General features: G+C 41.3%; 1 pseudogene; it reads left to right on the top strand.

The window, feature by feature from the left end:
• Positions 1 to 476: 476 nt before the first annotated feature.
• On the top strand, positions 477 to 1,329 carry LOC105998687 (annotated as a pseudogene).
• Positions 1,330 to 4,572: the final 3,243 nt, after the last annotated feature.

Here is a 4,572-nt window from a genome sequence, read left to right as displayed (position 1 = left end):
GGGCATGATCTGAATAGCTGTTGCTTGAACTATGAGAAGTGCTTGCTTATTGGGTCACCTTCTGTGCTGGAAGATGCTCTTTGTAAAAAACAACTGAGCCAGATGCAGTGGCTTATTTGTGTAATTCTAGCTACTTAGGAGGCTGAGATCTGAGGATCACAATTCCAAACTAGCTCAGGCAGAAAAATCCATGAGACTCATTTCCATCTATCTAGCAAAAAGCTGGAAGTAGAAGTGCGGCCCAAATGGTAGAGCACTAGTCTTGAGGAAAGAGCTAAACAACAGAGCTTAAGGCCCTGTGTTTAATTTCTAGTACCAGCACATACATGCACACATGAAAGTGCAAGTTGAGGGCGTGCTGGTAAGGAAAGGCTGTTGGTCTGTGAGGCTCCGGGTTCTGCTTCTGCCTGGTGAAGAGGAACCATGGCGCTCTGGATCACCAGAAAATTAATGCTGAAAATAAGGTCAACGTCACCATGGCAGGCGCAAAGTGTGTGCTTGTGCCGACTGCGGCAGCTTCTAAACCCGGGCTGAGACCAAGAACTGCTCTTGGAGATATTGGTAATAAAAACAGTGAACAGCTACAGGCCAGAGTGCCTCTGAAGAAGGAAGTAAAAGCTTCAGCTACTGGAAAAGTTGCTAAAAAGCTACCAAAACCTGGTAAAGGCCCCTGTGAGTGTGGGCGAGATAGAGCAGGAGTCTGAGCCAGAGCCAGAGCCAGAGCCAGAGCCAGAGCCTGAACCTGAACCTGAACCTGAACCTGAGCCTGTAAAGGAAGAAAAACTTTCACCTGAACCTATTTTGGTTGATACTCCCTCTCCAAGCCCAATGGAAACATCTGGATGTGCCCCTGCCAAAGAATATTTGTGTCAGGCTTTCTCTGATGTAATACTTGCAGTGAATGATGTGGATGCAGAAGATGGAGCTGATCCAAATCTTTGTAGTGAATATGTGAAAGATATTTATGCTTATCTGAGACAACTAGGAAGAACAGTCTGTCTGACCAAAATACCTGCTAGGTCGGGAAGTCACTGCAAACATGAGAGCCATCCTAATTGACTGGCTAGTGCAAGTTCAAATGAAATTCCAGTTGCTACAAGAGACTATGTACATGACTGTTTCTGTTATTGATAGGTTCATGCAGAATAATTGTGTGCCCAAGAAAATGCTGCAGCTGGTTGGTGTCACTGCCGTGTTTATTGCAAGCAAATATGAAGAAATGTATCCTCCAGAAATTGGTGACTCGTGTTTATTGCAAGCAAATATGAAGAAATGTATCCTCCAGAAATTGGTGACTTTGCTTTTGTAACTAACAATACTTACACTAAGCACCAAACCAGACAGATGGAAATGAAGATTCTAAGAGCTTTGAATTTTAGTCTGGGCCGCCCTCTACCCCTGCACTTCCTTCATTGAGCATCAAAAGTTGGAGAGGTTGATGTTGAGCAGCATACGTTGGCCAAATACCTGATGGAACTGACTATGATGGATTATGAAATGGTGCACATTCCTCCTTCTCAAATTGCAGCAGGAGCTTTTTGCTTAGCACTGAAAATTCTTTTTTTTTTTTTGGGTCCAGTCGTGAGGCCTGAACTCTGGGCCTGGGCGCTGTCCCTCAGCTCTTCAGCTCAAGGCTAGCGTTCTACCACTTGAGCCATAGCGCCACTTCCGGCTTTTTTCTTTTTGCTTATGTAGTACTGAGGAATCGAAACTCCAAGGGCCTCAGGTATGCAAGGCAAGCGCTCTACCACTGAACCACCTTCCCAGCCCTGAAAATTCTTGATAATGGTGAATGGACACCAACTCTACAGCATTACCTGTCTTATACTGAGGAATCTCTTCTTCCTGTTATGCAGCACCTGGCTAAGAATGTAGTCATGGTGAATCGGGGGCTTACAAAGCACATGACTATCAAGAACAAGTAAGCTACATCTAGGCATGCTAACATCAGCATTCTACCACAGCTGAATTCTGCACTAGTTCAAGACTTAGCCAATGCTGTGACAAAGGTGTAACTTGTACATTTGAGATGGAGTACTATAATAATAGCTGCAAATAAAATTGGCACCATGTGCCACTTATACATACTATACTACATTTACTTGGTTTTTAATGAAGGATGCGGCCATTTTTGCTTTTAATAGCTTAATTCATCTAAATGTCATTACTTCCTATTCTGGGGTAACCTGTAAGTCATATTAAAAAGTTTTTTTGGGTTTTTAAAAAAATCTTTTTTGTTTTTAAGCTGCTTTCAGTTTACCAGGGACTCCAACTGATGTATATAATTGTCACTTACATGTTTATATACTTGACTGTTTTAATGTACCTAGATTTTCCTTTTGATATGGTAAAGATACATAAGACGGATAGTCTCATAGGACATAACTGCATGTGAGCTAAGTCATTGTAGAGAACGTCTTACCTATTTCTGTTTTTCAGTCAAAGCTCACACCATCTCATCCCTAATTCCCTTGTGTTGTTTCTTCAGGTGCTTGCTGCTCTGTTTTTACCACTTTCTTGAGCTATCAACTTTATCTTTTTCTTTACTTTCTCATTTTAAAAATCCAGTTTTCATTTTATGTATTTGTTTTTGTTTATTGGTTAGGAAAATAAAACAAGATGTTCAAAACAAAAAAGTTAATTTGCCCAACTTTTCTTAACCTCATCTGTTTAAAGGATATTGACAGATTAGATGCATCTAGCTCCCCTACCCTCTCTAAACATCCATATATATGAGTTGCCCTGGAGAGTTTTCAATGGGTCCATTCAGCACACAGCAACATTCCTTCCAATGTGTAAGCCTTTCTGTGTTTATTTATACATCACATACTATGGATATACTGTATGTAATGTACATAACTATTGCCCTGTTGACATTCAGAATACATTTTTCATTGCCTAAACAATGCTGGTTAAAGATCACTTTATACAATTGTTTTCTTATGTGATAGATCTCCCAAAGTGTTTATATTCACTAAATCATATGACTTTCTCAGTGTTGTCAGCAGTGTACACAAGTGCTTTTCTCTGCATCTTTTTTAAATCTAAAAGTAATCTGTCTTAAATCTTTGTGAATGTAACTAGCAACAACTACTCTATCTCGTTTGTTGTTTTAATTTATACTCTTTTACCTGTACATGCTATGTTATCCCAAGTTAAATAAATGGTTGGTCTTATCAATGTGAAAGGAAAAAAAAAAGTGCAAGTTGAGACATTCTTTCATCACACTTACCTAAAGCCAGAGGGATTACTGGTTTACCTTGTTTCTGCTGGTGTTTTCCACCTATAGCTATCCTGGAAGCCCCCAGCTCTCCATCTTCCTGCCTCATCCTTCCTTCTTCTAGGATTATAGGTGTGTTCCTCCATGCCTCATTCTCTAAGTTATTTATTTATCTACTACTTACTTTGTCCTAGTACTAGGGCTTGAACTCAGGACCTCACTCTGTTGCACTACCACAGGAACCACACCTCTACTTTCTCTATTATTTACCTTATTTCCTGTCATCTGTAACAGGCATTGTCAGTTAGGATACAACTTTTTTAAACTTTTAACTTTCAGCAGAGCACTGGTGATTCTCCTATAATCTTAGTTACTCAGGAGCATGAGATCTGAGAATCTGAGAATTCAAAGTTAGTCTGGGCAGAAAAGTCCATAAGACTTTGTATCTCCACTTAACCAGCGAAAAGCCAGAATTGGAGCTGTGGCTCCAGTGGTAAAGCACTAGCCTTGAATGAAAAAGCCAAGCAAGAGTGCAAGGCCCTGGATTCAACTTCCAATGCTGGCACAGAGAGGGGTGGGAGAAGTGGAGGAAGAAAAGAAAGGAAGGAAGAAAACACTCTGGAAGATTATATTGCTAAATAGGTTATGAATCCAGGCTCTGGTATAAAGCTGGTTAGGTATCTATTCTTTTTTTGTGTGCCAGTCCTGGGGCCTAAACTTAGGCCCGGGACACTATCCCCGAGATGCTTTTTCTCAAGGCTAGTGCTCTACCACTTGAGCCACAGCTTTACTTCTGCCTTTTTTGAAGTAGTTTAATGGAGATGAGAGTCTCACAAATTTTTCTACCTGGGCTGGCTTGGAACAGCGATCCTCAGATTTCAGTCTGTTGAGTAGGATTACAGATGTGAGCCACCAGCTCCCAACTGGTTAGGTCTTGCTCAAGGCTAGCACTCTACCACTTGAGCCATAGTGCCACTTCCAGCTTTTTCTGCTTATATGGTGCTGATCGAACCTATGGCTCATGCATGCAAGGCAAGCGCTCTACCATTGAGCCACCTTCCCAGCCCCTGGTTAGGTCTCTTTTATTGGTTGTATTCACTTGAGCTGGTTCCTTAACTAAGCCTATGTGTTCATTTATTTATGTGTGTACACATGTTCTTCAATGGAAGAACAAAGCTGTCCCGACCCGCAGGACTTCAACCAGGGCAATGAACCTAAGCGAGAAGGAATGAAGGGACAAGAGACACGAAGGACAGCAAGACAAGGATTCTGATCAAGCTGCCAAATTTTATTTTTCACACAGGGGTATTTATATGCTTAGAATAAGGAAGCTTTTTCATTGGGCGTAGCAG

This window comes from Dipodomys ordii, unplaced genomic scaffold (assembly GCF_000151885.1).
Source record: "Dipodomys ordii isolate 6190 unplaced genomic scaffold, Dord_2.0 Scaffold170, whole genome shotgun sequence".
In the NCBI taxonomy this organism is placed as follows: domain Eukaryota; kingdom Metazoa; phylum Chordata; class Mammalia; order Rodentia; family Heteromyidae; genus Dipodomys; species Dipodomys ordii.
This window is presented reverse-complemented; position numbering and strand designations above follow the sequence as displayed.